The sequence below is a fragment of the Anomaloglossus baeobatrachus genome, chromosome 6 (assembly GCF_048569485.1).
Source record: "Anomaloglossus baeobatrachus isolate aAnoBae1 chromosome 6, aAnoBae1.hap1, whole genome shotgun sequence".
In the NCBI taxonomy this organism is placed as follows: Eukaryota; Metazoa; Chordata; class Amphibia; order Anura; family Aromobatidae; genus Anomaloglossus; species Anomaloglossus baeobatrachus.
In genome coordinates, this window is record NC_134358.1 from 93017393 (window position 1) to 93035759 (window position 18367).

The window sequence follows — 18367 nt, forward strand, 5'->3', positions numbered from 1 at the left end:
GAGAGAGAGAATGTTTTATGGCGTTTTTATTACTTTCTGCAAAGTCAAAAGTTTACATACATTTTATTAGTATTTGGCGCCATTGTCCTTAAACTGTATGACTTGGGTCAAAACTTTTGGATCTCCTTCCACTAGCCTCCACACCACCCACCCTCATCGCAGTGACCATAACTAGGATATGTTAAACTAAACTAGCTGTAGCTCAATGGCAAAATTAAATATTTTAGACATTTTTTTCACCTTCACTAAAAAAAAACTGTAAAACAAGAAAACCTTTGTTTATATTTTAAACAATGGGTCAATATTGCTAAAAAAAACAAACAACTGCTAGATGGTTAAACATTGTAAAATAACAATGTTCCATGTGTCATATAAAGACACAAACATCCCTTTATTAAATTAAAATAAATAAATTCTAATATTTATAGTTGGTTCATCAATATAGGAAAAAATGAATGCAAATATTGTATTAATCATTAACCATTCAGTGACGGAGCCAATTTTCCCCTTTATGAATTTTAGAATTCTGACCGGTGTCATATTATGAGGTTATTACATTGGAACGCTTCATCAGATCTCAGTGATTCCAAGAATTTTTTTCGGAACATATTGTATTTCATGTTAGTGGTAAATTTAGAATGATATTTTTTTCCATTAATTTGTGAAAAATTGGAAATTTGGAGAGAGTTATGTCACAGAAATAGTTAATAAATAATTTCTACTTTACATCAGCACAATTTTTGAAACATAATTTTTTTTTGTTAGGACGTTAGGGTTCAAAGGTTCATCAGCAATTTCTAATTTTTCCAATAAAATTTACAAAACCATTTTTTAGGGACCACATCACATTTAAAGTGACTTTGCGAGGTCTAGGTGACAGAAAATACCCAAAAGTGACCCCATTCTAAAAACTACACCTTTTAAAGGGCTAAAAATCGCATCTAAGAAGTTTATTGACCCTTCAGATGCTTCATAGGAGTTAATGCAAGTGGAATAAAAAATTATAAATTTACATTTTAGCTTAAAATGATGCTTTAGCCCCAATTTATTCACTTTTACAAGGGATTGCATGAGAAACTGGACACCAAAATGTGTTACACACTTTCTTCTGAGCACGCTGATATCCCACATGTGGTCAGAAACCTCTATATGGAGAAAGGGAAGGTGCACCATTTGAATTTTGGAAAAATTTGCCTGAAATAGATTGCGGGAACCATGTCACATTTGCAGGGCCTCTAAGGTACCTAAACAGCAGAAACCTCCCATAAATGACCTTATTTTCGAAACTACACCCCTGAAGGATTTTATCTAGGAATATAGTGAGCATTTTGAACCCACAGGTACTTTACACAGTTTGAAAACATATTGAAATTTTTCATTTTTGTTTTACAAAAATGTTATTTAGCATCAAATTTCTCACTTTTACAAGAAGTAACACATAAAAATTAACCCCCAAGTTTGTTATCCACTTTCTTCTGAGCATGGTGATACCACACATGTAGTCAAACATTTCTGTTTGGACAAATGGGAGGACTTGGAACAGAAGGAGCAATATCTGAATTTTGAAAGCAGATATGGCTGAAATAGATTATAGGCACCATGTCACATCTGCAGAGTCATTAAGGTACTGAAACAGCAGAAACCCCCAGAAGTGACCCCATTTTGGAAGCCAGAACCCACCAGGGTTTTATACTGAATAGTGTGAGCATTTTGAACCCACAGGTATTTCAGAGAATTTGATAACATTAGGAGAGTGCTCAGAATGGAAGGAGCAATATTTGAACTTTTGGAAAGCAAATTTGGCTGAAATAGATTGAGGTCACTATGTTGCATTTGCAGAGTCCCTGAGGTACCAAGACATCAGAAACACCCACAAATGTCCCCATTTTGCAAACTAGACCCAGAGAGGAATTTATATAGGGGAGTGTTGAACTTATTGCAGGATATTACAGGCCACCTAGGCTGGGGTCATGAGATGACCTCAGATTACAATGGTAACGATCAGAACCCACAATTATGATTATGAGGGCCAATCCTGCCAAAGGGAGTTTTTCCCCCTTTTTAACCTCTTAGATACCGCTGTCATGATTGACAGCGGCATTTAAGGGATTAAATTGCAGCACCCTGGGATATGCTACCCCAGTGGTCTGCAGAATCCTAAGGCTTTCTGGAACGCCCTCTGCTGACAACCCACACCTCACACACAGGTAAGGGCACATTCCCTGAGAAATGGGTGCAGCATGTATAGGGTTAACAGTGGGCAGATGTGAGACCCAATCCCTTAGCTGTTAGCCTGGGGAAGGGGCGTGGCTAGTGGGAAGCAACAGGGGTTGCTAGGCAGAGTAGGCAGAGGAAAAACGACGGTTGAAGGAGTGACAGTTGAAAGGAGTCAGTGAGTGAGATAAGTTTGAGGATTGTGAGGAGACCCCAAAGGGTGACTAGGAGGTAGTAGCCTGAGAGTAGACAGATCCCAGGCATGACGAGGTACTGGACCCCAGAGTAGATGACAGCTCCAGGCGGTCTGCTGATCCAGCCGTGTGTGGTGACTTCCAGGGTACCACACCACCCATAGGCTCAGGGACACAGCCTCATATATAGGACCCGGGAAAGGGTATCGAGAAGTAGCCTACCCCACAAGGGACCGCAAGGCCTATCATACTGGGCCTGGAAAGAAAGGTCACCAACAGCTTCAGGCAAGGGGACCATTAGCTCTTTATGTGCACGGAGGGCTCAACTGGGTCTCAAGTCAGCACCGGGACAAAGGAAAGTCAGTTGACCAGCTATACCAAACTGCACTTGCAGCGTCCAGTGAGTAAATACCGGTTAATCTGCAAGAACTGTGTCTTGTCTATTACTGGCGCACCACAAGGCACAGCACACCTACATGGGACTTAAGCCCCTACTGGTGGAGGGCGCGAACACATTTGCTGCAATTCCATTTGTCCCTAAAACAACAGCAGCGGCGGTACATCTTATTACCGCAACCCACCAGTGGTGTCACGAGTGACATACAAAATAACCCTGTTACTGAGCGCCCCCCAGGTCATGGAACCGGGAGCAACCACCTGTGACGGTGATCCCCGTTATCAACTGGCCGGAACCGAGTATCCCAAGGGTTTGGGGCGTGGCAGCGCTCTACAAAATAAACCCTGATCGATTCCAAAACGGTCGTGGCCAATGGTCTTGGGTGTCAACTGTCATGAACAGCTATCACCTGTGGGAATTTCACCCATGTGGTGGCGCTAGTCACATATTCCTCAGCGCCGTTACAAAGCAGCAGTGAGAATTCAATACCATATAAGCAGTCTTTAAGGGGTTAAAGTCCAGAATGCTTCCAGGGTGAAAGGGGTTAAACATGTTTTTTATTTTTTTCATGGCTATGTATAGTTTAGCAATTGCAATGTGTGCCTGTTTTAATATGTGATCATTGAATATGCAGTATAATTTGATATTTTCCATTACTTGACTCATGTTCACTCTGAATAATATATAGGAAACTTGGCATAAAAAAAACAAACGATCGTGTTATGTAATCCTAACACATTTCCTTCACCTCCGATGAATATGATCAAATGAATCAACAAAGTAAAATCTGTATGTATCCGACACAAAGGCATATGTTTTATTCCACACATTTTATCATTTCATTTTCAAAGAATTCTCTCACACATGCTTTTCTACATCAAATTCTGTAATCAAATTAGTTTCTGCATATTCTCCATTGTAAAAAAAAAAATGAAAGAATCCAAAAGTCGTCATAAGCATGAAAAACTACATGTACACTGATAGGAAAGGAGATGGGAAACTGGCCCACGGGGGCTTGCGCTTACATACTAATGGACAAACAGTGATCAAGAATTGATGATACACTGTGTAACATCACTTAGGAAGCCTTGCTTACTCTAAAACCAATAATACTCAAAACCAGAGAGGAGCAATATGTTCTTATAGACTTTTAGCTCCTACGATATAACAGTTTAATTAATTTTTAATGAGTTTTAAGGATTTTTCTTTCAATTTCTTTATATATCTTTGTACAAGGGCACAAGAAAAAAAAATCATATTAATTTATTTTTTCTAAATAACAGTTGTTTTAAAGTTTATTGAAAATTCAAACTATGCTGTATTAATGTACTAACATTATTATTATTGTTGCTCTTCTAGAGCACCATTGATTCCATGGTGATATATATGTGAATGTGTGTTTACACATAAAATTCAGATATAAATTACAATGAACAAAATAAGAATGACTGACTGGAACAGAAGGGGAGAGGGCCCTGCCCTTGCGGGCTTTCAGTCTACAGTCTACTAACATATATTTGTGTGTGTAGATATACAGGCTCTTATTTGTCATTAGGCACCGGATGTCCAGTGCCTAGGGTGGCAAGTTGTGGGGGACAGCACCATTGTGAAGCAAACAAAAAAATTAGCCACCGTTTGCTGGATTAACAGCAAAACTGGTGTCTTCGGGGAGTGGAGAAGGCATGTGGATGATCCCTGCATTCATTTGTATTCACATCTGTAATATGCAAGTAGAAATAAAGCTATGAGTACACTGGCACTTCAAGGGTTAGTATGTGTGGGGGACAGTATGTAGTGTGAGGGCACAGTATGGGGGGCAGGACATAGTGGGAGGACAAACTATGGGGAGCAATATACAGTATAGTGTGAGAGCACAGTATGAGGGATGATATAGAGAGTGAGAACAAAGTATATGGGGGAAGTATATAGTATGAGGGGACAGTATGAGTGGGAAGTACAAATATTGAGGGCACAGTGAGTGGGCAGAATATTGTTTGAAGACACAGTATGGGGACAGTATATAGTGTGAGGGCACAGTATAGGGTGCAGTATATAGTGTGGGGACACTCTATAAATCTAAATCTTTATTAAATAATGCTCTAAGTATTTTTGCACATGAACTGCTTTGTATAAAAATCATTATGTATTTAGTCTCAAGCTGTGTTCTGGTTATGATGTCATATTCTGCAGACTTCTTTTTATACCTCACTTTTGTTTGTATTGGTATGGATTCGGACTAAGAGTGCGAGATACTCGAAACGCGTACCATGTCTCACTACCATATAGTTTTTATTATGTAAAACCTGCTGAATTTTAAGATTTTTTCAATAAACAGGAATTTTAACATATTTTCGGACTTGGATGCTGGATTTCTCCTTCTACTTGATCATTAAGCCTGCTTTACATGTTACGATTCTGCATACGATATCGTATGCGATCGTAACCGCCCCCATCGTATGTGCGGCACGTTCAATTTGTTGAATGTGCCACACATACGAGTAACCCCCCGTCACACGTACTTACCCGTCCATAGGACCTCGATGTGGGCGGCGAACATCCACTTCGTGGAGTGGGAGGGACGTTCGGCGTCACAGCGACGTCACGCGGCAGCCGGCCAATAGAAGCGGAGGGGCGGAGCTGAGTGGGACGTAAACATCCCGCCCACCTCCTTCCTTCCGCATTACCGGCCGGGAGCCGCAGGACGCAGGTAAGATCTGTTTATCGTTCCCGGGGTGTCACACACTGCAATGTGTGCTGCCTCGGGAACATTAAACAACCTCACGTTCAATTCATGAGGAATGAACGACGTGGATGCGATGAACGTTTTACGATGCCGGATGTGCGTCACTTACGAAGTGACCCCGCCGACACATTGTAAGATACATTGCAGCGTGTAAAGCAGGCTTAAGTCTGGCTGACTTCTATCCGTGCACCGTCCTCCATGTGGATCGGATGAGCTGAAAACCTTTTTTTCCTTTTCCTGGAGTGAGAACAAAGTATATGGGGGAAGTATATAGTGTGAGGGGACAGTATGAGTGGGCAGTACAAATTTTGAGGGCGCAGTGAGTGGGCAAAATATTGTTTGAAGGCACAGTATGGGGACAGTATATAGTGTGAGGGCACAGTATAGGGTGCAGTATATAGTGTGGGGACACTCTAGCAAAATATAGTGTGAGAACACAGAATGATGGGTATTATAGAGAGTGAGGGCAATTATAAGGGGCATGTAAGGGCATAGTATGAGTAGGTAGTATATTGTTTGAGGGGACAGTATGGGGACAGTGTATAGTGTGAGGGCATGGTATAGGGGTCAGTATATAGTTTGAGGGCATAGTATGGGGGTAGCAAATAGTATAAGGGCACATTATGGGGACAGTCTATAGTGTGAAAGCACAGTATAGGGGGCAGTATATAGTGTAAGCACATATTATGGGGGTAGCAGATAGTATAAGGGCACAGTATAGGGACAGTATTTAGTGTGAGGGCACAGTATAGGGAGCAGTATAACCAGAAGTCCCAAGGGGATGAATATCAGGTCAGACCTACTATATATTTATTGATCTACTATTCTGGATTCATTCATTCATTCATATGCAAAAATATGCTAATTATTATGTCACTTCCTTTTTTTTGTTCCTGTCACTGTATAATCTTGTTGCAGTAACTTATTTGTATGCTAAGGGTAAGGACTAAACTGTCCAAAACGTGTAAGCCCTTCCTACCCATGGGAATGGAATAAGATTTTGTATTTGAATTTTAAACACATGGATTAAAGATTTGTTTTTTTATCAAACGGACAAGCTGCTAGATTACATTTTCCCTTTTCATACTGTATTAAACTGGATTGCAGGTGTCCAGATTTCTTTGCAACGCTCGGCTTTAAAGGGAACCTGTCACCAGATTTTGGCCTTCTAAACTAAAACTAGCACCTTAAGCAGCACCTGTGCTGCATTCTATAAAGATTCATGTTACCCCCTAACCCCCTTTGTAGATCCCACAAATACCTTTATAAAATCTCTCGCTCTGTATGTAAATCGTCCGGACTGATCCTATGGGTGTCCTAATCTGCGCCTCCTGTCCCTCCTTTCGCCATCCCCCTGTGCTGATTGGCATGGATGATGTCTCGGGCCTATGATCTGAATGGTCATCAAGGCTGCATACAGTAGGTGACCTGTAACAAAAGAAAGGAGACAGGGTCAGAGATAGCTCGCTTGAAAGTAACGGGCTGAGACACACAGTGAACAACAGTGTCAAGTTCAAGCACTGACCAGAGAATGGAGTGATCCAATAAGGAGAGTCAAGAGAGTGCATATCTAGCAGCAAGGCCCCAAGTATCTTACAGCTCCTTAAAGGTAATGGGCCAAGACGATATAGTCCGTGGACCAAAGTTAGGGTCCCGGGCAAGAGTTCTCTAAGTGTCAAAGAGCTTCAAGATTGAGTCTGTCTATATTGGCAAACCCACTCCTCTACAATGTGAATTAGATGTAGAACTGCAGGAAGACACAATGACTTCCATGAACTGTACTGGGGTGCTAGGTTGGGCTGTGCTGAACCAAGCAAGGCCTGTGTGTGGAGAAGGTGTGCCTAATGGTGCTCTGCATTACTGAAACATATGAGAAGTTATGTACCCACTATCTCATGTATACAGTTGCCAGCAAAGGACTGTCAAGTAAATCTACATTGCTTTTAAAGAACTGGTAGTTTATCTTCTTGAATGAGTCAACAACTGGTCCTTGCTAGCCGAAAATATTGGCACAATGCGGCCTGCATGGATGGACCCTAAAGGTTGCTTTACACGCTATGACATCGCTAAAGCGATGTCGTTGGGGTCACGGAATTTGTGACGCACATCCGGCCGCGTTAGCAATGTCGTTGCGTGTGACACCTATGAGCGATTTTGAACAGCACCTCGTTCACGACTACCGCCCCATGCCACATTACAAGGGTACAGTATGAGGGTGAGTATAGAGAGTGTATGAGGGGCAGTATATATGTGTCGCCCGGGGACCAGGGGTTACTCAGATCCGGGCCACAAAGTTACTTCTGTGGGTATCACGGTAGCGTGACCCGGTCTGTGATCCCAGGCTCCACAGTAAAAGGGGTTTTGTTAAGGGAGATTGTCCGTGACGCCACCCACGGTTGTGGTGATTTGTTGACACCACCGCTGCTCTTTATGGGGATCCCGGGAGCGGTGACAGGGAGCAGCTTGGTTGTTATATCTCCCCTCCGTGGGTAGGGGGTTGGTTGTCCCGGGGCCCGGTGATGGGGTAAGCAGGGAGCAGGACGCAGTGCTGCGGTGCGGTGCGTGAGGGCACGGGCGTACTCACAAGTAGTTCACACAGAGTCACTGGTAACTAGGAATTGCCGATGTCCGCAGCCTTCGGTACGGGGGTGTTAGTGTCCCACACACGGTGCAGCAGCTCCTGTTCTTTCCCTGCAGCCAGGTGCCTTTCTCTCCACTCTCTTCCTCTTTCTCCTCAGCCGGGAACGGGGAATACACTCCCCTGCAGTGATCCGGGTCACCCAGGTACCGGGGGGCCACTACCCTGCCCGGCTACCTCTGGCCCCTTCCTCACTCGCAGCCTGTCCCGGCCCTCTCGGAGCACGCTTCACTTTCAGCCTGGGAGCTACAACTCCAGACTCCTCTTCTGTCTGCCTCTCCTTACACTCTGCTCCAGCCCCTCCCCTCTGCTCTGCTTTTCTCTTACACTGGGGGCTGTGGTTTGTCCTGCTGCACCGGTGTGAGATCAGGTTACCAAGGAGGATTAACTCTTTCTGTGACAACCTGGCTTTGCCAGGGCATCACACACCCCCTTGGTAAAACACGGCCCGTCCTCGGGCCGTCTGGCCACCAACATTTATTAAAACTGGAAAAATCAACACATTACAATCATACATCTTCCCACATCGGGAGGTACGTTTTCTAAAACTTTAAACTGTTCTGCCACCCCACACCTGCGGAGCAGATGGCCTCCTCCTGAACTTGAGGGAATTCAACAGGGGTGACAGTCCATAAACAGTCAACTTTTTTTAACTTGTGGGTAGCCGTCCATACTCCACTACCACTGCCGCTGCCGCCACTCCCAGTACGGGGCACGGGTTCCGTGCTCTGCCTCCTGCTCAGAAGCCAGGCCCACTTGGATGCCTTCGGCGCCGGCTACAACCGGCCTCGCTAACTGCCGAGGGCTCCATCTCTCACTGGCCTGCTCCTCCTCTCTGCAGGTGCACTCCGGCTGCTCTGCAGCCGGGCCGGGATACCTGAGAGCGGCTGGCACCACATCTGGGGCAGACTTCCAATCGGGTGCCACCTCCGTTGCGGCCGGGCGGACTGCCGGAGCCGAGGTCATCCCCGTGGCGGCTGGGTGGACTGCCAGAGCCGGGTAAGATGTCATCAGGGTTGCGGCAACTGCTTGTCCAGGAACGGAATTAGGCAAAGTCCTGGCGTCCCTGCCTTTACAGTCCTGATCACATGAACTGCGGTTCCTTCCTCCTGCTCCCCCTTGGTACTCGGGAGCAGTCCTTCCAGCAACTTTTAAAGTTTTTCTTTCGCTTCCGGTCCTCTGGAGCTTCACTTCCGCCCGCGTTCTCAGGGGGCGGAGCCTCTTTTTCGCGCCCACCACTTGGGGAAGAAGGTGCTGGGCGGGAGATTTTCGCGCCCAAAATGGCGGCAAAGATGGCGACTTTCAAAATTTTTGCAGCAGAACACCGCTGACAGTCCAGAACAAGGCGCACTTCCTCCAGGTAACTGGATGGGTTCGATCCTGTTCGTGACGCCAAATGTGTCGCCCGGGGACCAGGGGTTACTCAGATCCGGGCCACGAGGTCACTTCTGTGGGTATCACGGTAGCGTGACCCGGTCTGTGATCCCAGGCTCCACAGTAAAAGGGGTTTTGTTAAGGGAGATTGTCCGTGACGCCACCCACGGTTGTGGTGATTTGTTGACACCACCGCTGCTCTTTATGGGGATCCCGGGAGCGGTGACAGGGAGCAGCTTGGTTGTTATATCTCCCCTCCGTGGGTAGGGGGTTGGTTGTCCCGGGGCCCGGTGATGGGGTAAGCAGGGAGCAGGGCGCAGTGCTGCGGTGCGGTGCCTGAGGGCACGGGCGTACTCACAAGTAGTTCACACAGAGTCACTGGTAACTAGGAATTGCCGGTGTCCGCAGCCTTCGGTACGGGGGTGTTAGTGTCCCACACACGGTGCAGCAGCTCCTGTTCTTTCCCTGCAGCCAGGTGCCTTTCTCTCCACTCTCTTCCTCTTTCTCCTCAGCCGGGAACGGGGAATACACTCCCCTGCAGTGATCCGGGTCACCCAGGTACCGGGGGGCCACTACCCTGCCCGGCTACCTCTGGCCCCTTCCTCACTCGCAGCCTGTCCCGGCCCTCTCGGAGCACGCTTCACTTTCAGCCTGGGAGCTACAACTCCAGACTCCTCTTCTGTCTGCCTCTCCTTACACTCTGCTCCAGCCCCTCCCCTCTGCTCTGCTTTTCTCTTACACTGGGGGCTGTGGTTTGTCCTGCTGCACCGGTGTGAGATCAGGTTACCAAGGAGGATTAACTCTTTCTGTGACAACCTGGCTTTGCCAGGGCGTCACATATAGACGGCACAGTTTGGGGTTCAGTATATAGTGTGAAAGCACTGTATGTGTGGACAGTTTATAATGTGAAAGCATAATATGGGGGCAGTGTATAGTGTAAGGGCACTGTATGGGGGCTGTATAATGATTTGAGAGCAAAGTATGTGGGCAGTTTATAGTGTGAGGGCACAGTAAGGGGGCAGTATATAGTATGAGGGCACAGTAATGGTGGCAGTATTAAAAAGGGCACAGAATGAAGGTAAGTATGTAGACTGAGGGCACTGTATGGGGAGCAGTATATAGAAGGATAACACAACTACCTTCTGTCTTGTTGCCATGCTCAGTCTTGTCATGGTATATGAACTGTGACATGAAATTGTCCTCCACAACCTGAACTTTGTACCAGGGTTTGGCTGATCTTCACCCAGTTTTAAGCATGGCATACAGCTGCTTCAGTTAGTGGCTGTGTTTCTGTAGTGCCCATGAAACCATTAGTTTGCTACAAGGTTCTGTATCCCCACAAGGATGAAGGGCCTACCCCCTTAGGGACCCAGAACCCCAGTGCTGGTATCAGCAAAAACCCAGGTAATCCCAGTTTTCCCCAACAATCCTCCATACAATCGTACCCAGCTAGGGTGGGACCAATGGATGGCCGACTAGAGGTCGAGCCAATCCAGTCCACTAGTTTACCAGGTGGGAGGGCCAGACTGTGGAGAGAGACAGTGAAAAGGGAGTCTGCAGTGAAAGGAAGCAGACACAGTGAGAAAGTTGACAGTTGTCGGTCAGGTGGAAAGGAGAGAGTTGACAGAGCAGACGGTCTGTCGTGGGTTAACAGTGACCTGGTACCCAGGAGAAGTGGTTGCCGGTGGAGTACGGTGGAGTACTCTCGGAACTACGCACCGACAGGGAACAGGACCGTAGGACAGGAAAGAGCTCCAGGCCGACCTGTTAACACCTGCACAGCAAAGGGACCATCAATGACCTTACTGACTCTAAAGAATCCGAAGACTCAGTAGCAACAGGAGAACCAGGGACAGGACCAGAGACTCCAACTCCACAGGGTTCACGCTACCGTTAGGAGGACAGAAGTGGACAAACCACAGAATGGGGACCCCCAGTTGTTCCATACCACGAGGACCCACTTAACAGAGACAGATGCAAGGGAAGAAGGTACCAGAGAACCAGACTGGCACTGGTATGAAGGGGACCTGGAGGCGAAACCAGCTTGCCTCGGGCAACCAGTCAACATCTACTGGCAGTGAGTAAAGCAGTTGCCTGAACACCTGTGTGGACTACCTTCTTCTGACGTCCACTGCACCATACACCCTTTGGTGCAAAAAACCCTACTTGCAGAGGGTCTACCATTCTAGCTGCTAATACCATCAGCCCCAGAAGAGAAATTCTGCAGCGGCGGCTCCCTACACTTAGCTGCAACACCTCCAGTGGTGTCACATGTGAACATTATCTTATTCTCCCCTGTAAATATCACCATTACAAAAAGGGCCCAGGGCACGGAACCGGGTAACGGCCACCACCATGACTTCCCCAATACCTGTACTGCCCGGAACTGAGTACCCCATAACCTTGGGTGCTACATTTCAACCTACAGGGCATCTATTTTATCAACTTGTTCCCAGAGCTGAACTACTTATTCCAGATGAGGTTGCACTAATGCTTTGTAAAGGGAAAGTATTATATCCCTATCCTATCCCTTGAGTATATGCCACTTTTACTACATTCTTTTGACCTGAGAAGCCGTTGATTGACATATTGTGCTTTTATTGAGTCTGTAATCTACCCGAAGTTTTCTCTACACGTGACTCTTCACGTGTAGAGAAGCCTTCGCGGGACACAATATTTAGACTGCCTCCACAGTGTTTCATCTAGTACTGAACTGTAGAAGTTAAAGATGACCAATCATTAGGATTTTCTTATTTAAACTAAAGCCAGTGCTATACTGGTGCTATCATGCTGATTCTATACATACCTTTAGTTGTGAGATCGGATGTATAGTTTCTGAAATATCGACCAGTAAAGTTTGTGAAATACACTGTTACTTGATTGATAGGTGCAACAGAATATCTAATAGGTGGGTCAGGTTTTGCTAGTTATTCCCACCCCTGTCTGTCTGCCTGTCCTTCTGCCCTCCTTCCTCCCCCTATCATAACAGAGACAGGGGGAGGAAGGACAGGCAGTCAGACAGGGACGGGAATAACTAGTAAAACCCAACCCACCTATTAGATATTCTGCAGCTGCTATCAATCTAATAACAGTTTATTTCACAAACTTTGCTTGCCTATATTTCAGAAAGTATATATCCGATCGCACAACTAAAGGTATGTATAGAATCAGCATGATAGCGCCAGTATAGCACTGGCTTTAGTTTATATAGAGAAATCCTGGTAGTTGGTGCTCTTTAATTACCCCACCAATGTTCAAGGGGACAAAAAATGGTTGGGTGACTCAACAATAGACTTTTTCCCATTTGGATGCATTTCTCATGTGCCGCAAATAAATGTATTCCTATATCTAAAAATCTTTACTCATTATGTATGGATATTCTGTTAAACGAGGAAATTATAATGTTATCTCTGTGTGTCCACGTATTCAGCACTTAGGCATCCAACAAAAAGTAACCAAGTAAATTGCTGTGATTCTGCCATATTTGATCCTTTTTGCAATCAGCTAATACAAGTCCTATCGAACACTGATCAGGATGAATAGCAGCTTTGACATTTGAAGAAAAACTACTAGATATCTGGATGGTTTCCAACAAGAAGGAAAGCAACTTATTTGCTAACGGACTGAGATCTGATTGTATCTGGCATCAGTCTTAGATGTGTTATTCATCTAAAGCTTTTCCACTTCACAATCAATTATATCATGAGGCTGCTTGAAGCCTTGCAGTCTGACCTTCATTTCAACCAATATCATAATACCGACCTTCATTGTTCTCATCTAGGGTATATTTTTTGCCCAAATAACAGCACTTTTGAGAGATTCATATAAAACAACAAATCTATGGTTTCTCTGTCATTGAGTTTGTCATTTTTACACTACATAGACTGTGTCATTTCTTTTTTAAGAGCGTCTTCATGCCTAGAAAAGAAACATTTTCCAGTTGATGATCACCATCTCACGAATGATTCACCAACTGTTGGAAAATAAAAATCTTTCTTTTTTTAAAAAAAAAAAGCAAAATGCACTGAAAATAAGCTTGTCAGAAAGACATTTTTGTTTTTGACTTTTTACCTTTTTCGGCGTTTTATTAAAGATGAGAGCTGTAGAAAAATCCAAAGAGACTTATATATCAAACAAAAACTGTATAATGTCAGAAAATCAATTCGTGTGGAGAGTCGGCTGTGCTGCACTGCTGGCGGCTCAATGAATGGAAATATCCAGAAAAGGATTTAGAATAAATATTGCGGTTTAATCATCTCGCATTTCAAAATTCAACCGACTTGTGCTACTCCTGATGAAGGAGTCAGTTGTACTTTGAAATGCATAGAGATTAAACCGCAATACTTATTCTATATCCTCTTCTGGACATGCCCATTCATTGAGAGTCCAGCAGCGCAGCACAGCCGCCTCTGCACAAAACTTAATTTCAATGTTGGATCTCACAACAAGCAGAGCAACTGCAGCTGGACATATTATTTCTGAGCCATATTAAAGGGAACCTGTCAGGTCCAATATGCACCCAGAACCACGAGCAGTTCTGGGTGTATATTGCTAATCCCTGCCTAACCGTCCCTGTATACACTAGCATAGATAAAGCGATCTTTAGAAAAAGTATTTCTAAAGATCTTTTACCATATGCTAATGAGTGAGGCCACATGCTAATGAATACGCAGCGTCAGAGGATGATCTCACTCACCTCTCTGCCGCCATCGCCGCCCGACGCTGGATTTCGGCTCAGTGCGCATGACCCCGGAGTTCTGGTCATTCTGGTCATGCGCACTACTTCAGTTTGAAGCCAGGACGCGTACACCTGGCTTCATAGTGCGCATGACCTAAACTCTGGGGTCATGCGCACTGAGCCACAATCCTCCGTCAGACGCGATGGCAGCATAGAGGTGAGGGAGATCATCCTATAACTCAGCGTATTCATTAGCATTATAGCACACCCACAGGGATGTACTAACATGCTAATGGAGGTGACTGGATGGGGAACTAATGCCCAGGGGGCTAGTGCCCTCATTCTTTAGCATATGGTAAAAGATCTTTAGAAATACTTTTTCTAAAGATCCCTTTATCTATGCTAGTGTATACAGAGAGGTTTAGGCAGGGATTAGCAATATGTACCCAGAACTGCTTGTGGTTTTGGGTGCATATTGCACCTGACAGGTTCCCTTTAAGCATTGTGCTTTCTCCCACAGAGTATCCCCCCTAAAAATTCCTGGACAAACCATCAGCTTTAATGTTTTTAGAACCAGGGCAATAAAAAAATTAAATATTAAGAAAATAATGACTACCAAGCTTGTCTCGGCGTAAGACACTTAGCCGACACAAGTTAAAGAAGGTTTTTATGCTCAGTAATTACTGTAACAGGATGAGTAGCTCCCTCCAGGGAGTGTCACCATTCCTCAAATGCTAACTTGCTCGCCAGTAATTCCCTACTACCAATATTGTAATTACGTTCGGCCAAAGATTGATTCTTAGAAAAGAAGGTGCAGTTTACCAAGAGATGGGCATTGAGATAATACAGCTCCCACCTCCACTTCTGATGCATCTGTGGCGCCCTGGACAAGCCAGGACGTCACAGGTACTGCAACAACACACCCCACACCCCGGTTAGGCACATCAGCCACACACACACAAATCCTTGTTGCCTCCCTCCAGGGGCTGATGTCCACACCAGGTGGGGTGGAGCCAGGCAGTTGGCTCCTCCCACTGAGGAGTTCACAGTCCTGGAGGCGGGAAAGAAGGGCAGTCGAGTTGTGGAGTCGAGTAGGAGAGTTTGAAGTTGAAGGAGGTAGTAGTGGAGGAGCAGACTGACCATGTCCGGGTACGTGGCCCGGGCACATACAGCAAGGTTGGCAGACGGTGGTGACCACCTGCAGGAGAGGCAGATTGACGCACAACCGTCAGGACTGGGGTTGGGCGGTGGCCCGCCGATACCGGACCGGGGAGCGAAGAGAAGCCAGCACCATCCGGCAGGGCCTACGGACCCTGACCAGGCTAGGAGTCGCCGTTAAACCGGTCAAATCCGTCAGCGACGGGAACCTCCGGGGTTTCCCAGCAATAAAGACCCGACTGAAGGCAACCGTCCAAACCGTGAGGGAGATAAAGCTACCGCCAGAGCTAGAGCTCCCAGGGCCAGAGCCTGCGGGCAACAAAAGGGGCTCCCTTAGCCAACACACCGCTGGGGAGCGGGTTACCGGTGGGAAGCCATCGGGGCCGAGAACATAACACCGGTGCAGGGAGAGACCGTTACCGCCAACCGACCGGGAGTGACCGCCGCAGCTGTCTGTGGGACTCGTCCATCCAGCCATTTGTTTTACAAGAGACTCCGTGTGCGTTACTGGCTGAGTAAGTACCACCGTGCCGTCTGGCACTGCGCTGCCCCGTGACCCTGCACCTGGCCAGGCCCCGCAATCCACCAGACAATAACTCCGGGCCCCGGGACTACCAAAATCCCCCTACCCACGGAGGGGAGAGAAACATCCCAGCTGCTCCCTGTCGTCGCTCCCAGGATCCCGGTACAGAGCAGCGGTGGTGCCCCAACCTCACCACACACCGTGGGTGGCGTCACAAACCGACATCCCAAACCTCAACAAACCACCCTTTTCACGCGCCGCTCGAGTCCCCGGATCCGGCCCACCGCTCGAGCCACCGAGCAGCAGCAGCGCAGGACCCGAGCGTGGTGAGCACAGCGTCCCCTCCCCGCCCGCGACACATCGACCTCCAGCGTAAAAATGTTTGAGACACATAAGGCTGTATCAATACGGGTACTGACGAGAAGCAGCCAAAAGCGTACAAAGCACCCTGAGTCCATTTAGAGAAGTTCAAATTCTTCTTAGTCATGTCAGTAAGTGGTCTTGCTATAGCTAAGAAATTCTTAATAAACTTCCAGTAATAATTTGCAAAACCTAAAAAACATTGCAGGGCTTTCTTGTTCTCGAGATGGATTTCACTACATTAAAGGCTATTTTGAAATGGAGCCATCTAAAAATCTGCAGCTGAAATAATGTAATCCAAAAATGGAAGTTCTTGAATGACGCACACACGTTTTACTAGCTTAGCGTATAATTTATTCACTCTGAGAATTTGTAACACTTGTCTGACATGTTCCAAATGAAATCCCAAATCCCATGAATATATGAGAATGTCATCAAGGTAGACAATTCCAAATTTTCCTCACTGATGAGAAAACACGTCATTAACAAAATGCTGGAATACTGCTGGCACGTTGGTGAAACCGAATGGTATTACCAGAATTTTTCAATACTCCTCTGACATATTAAACACCATTTTCCACTCATCTCCCTGCCTGACCAAGATCAGATGATAGGCCCCCCTAAGGTCAAGTTTAGAAGACCATTTAGCACCAGCAATCTGATTAAACAGATCAGGAATGAGTGGCAGAGAGTACAGATCATGAACCATTATCTGGTTGAGCACATGAAAGTCCAGGCACGGTTATAGTCTACCATCCTTATTAACAAAGAAGAAACCAGCAGCTACCAGAGATGAGAATGGCCTAATGTGCCCTTCAGCCAAACTCTCAATTATATACTCCTAGAGAGCAAATCTCTCATGGCCTGACAAGTTTTACAGTCTTCACATGGGAAATTTTGCCCTGGCCTCAACCTTTTGGTGCAGTCATAGTCACGATGACTCCTGACAACTAGAGTTGAGCGCGATTCTAGGTTCGAGGTTCTCCAGTGCTAGGCTCGAGTGATTTTGGGGGCTGTTCGAGATCGAACTAGAACTCGAGCTTTTTGCAAAAGCTCGATAGTTCTAGATACGTTCGAGAACGGTTCTAGCAGCAAAAAGCAGGGCTTTTTACAGCTACAGTGTGCAGGAGCCATCGCTGGCAGCCTGCCAGAAGCTGGTAACCAAGATAAACATCGGGTATCCAACCAAAGCGCTTTGGTTAGTAACCCGATGTTTATCCTAGTTACGTGCAGGAAGCCCACACTTCCCCGCTCAGCTCGCTCCGCCCCCTCCTGCCCGCGGCATGTATTGTACACACGTACACACACACACACACACACACACACACACATGGTCCCGCTCGGCTTACCTGCGGTGATGAAGTCCCGCCATCCCGACCTCAGCGCTGTCACTGTCCTCCATGGCCGCCGCTTGTCGCATCACCTTCTCTCGCTTCCGACCCGAGACTGACTAGCGGTGACGTCACAGGCCTCTCGCGTTACTTGGTGTGAAGGCGCCGGTCATTGAACTCAGTGACAGGGGCTGTCAGTGTGCTGGAGATCAGCGCAGGTAATGTACCTCGCTGACAGCAGCACTTGTCATGCCCTGCAGTGACCTGGGCTGACCCATTGATGTTAGCTCAGGTCACTGCATTGCTCGTCCAGCCAATGGGGAACATCCTGCTCTTCATTGACTGGGACAGTGTGGATCGTCATGGCAACCCCTTGGATTACACCAGACCTGGATTTGTTTTTCATTCTAATAAATTGGTTAAAGAGGGAATGTTTTGGGGAGTGTTTTTTCAAATAAAAATGTGTTTGTCGTCTATTTTTTTTTATTACTGACTGGGTTGGTGATGTCGGGTATCTGATAGACGCCTGACCTCACCAACCCCAGGGCTTGATGCCAGGTGACATTACACATCTGGTATTAACCCCATATATTACCCCCTTTGCCACCGCACCAGGGCGCGGGATGAGCTGGGGCGAAGCACCAGGATTGGCGCATCTAATGGATGCGCCACTTCTGGGGCGGCTGCGGCCTGCTATTTTTAGGCTGGGGAGAGTCCAATAACCATGGACCTCCCTAGTCTGAGAATATCAGGCCCC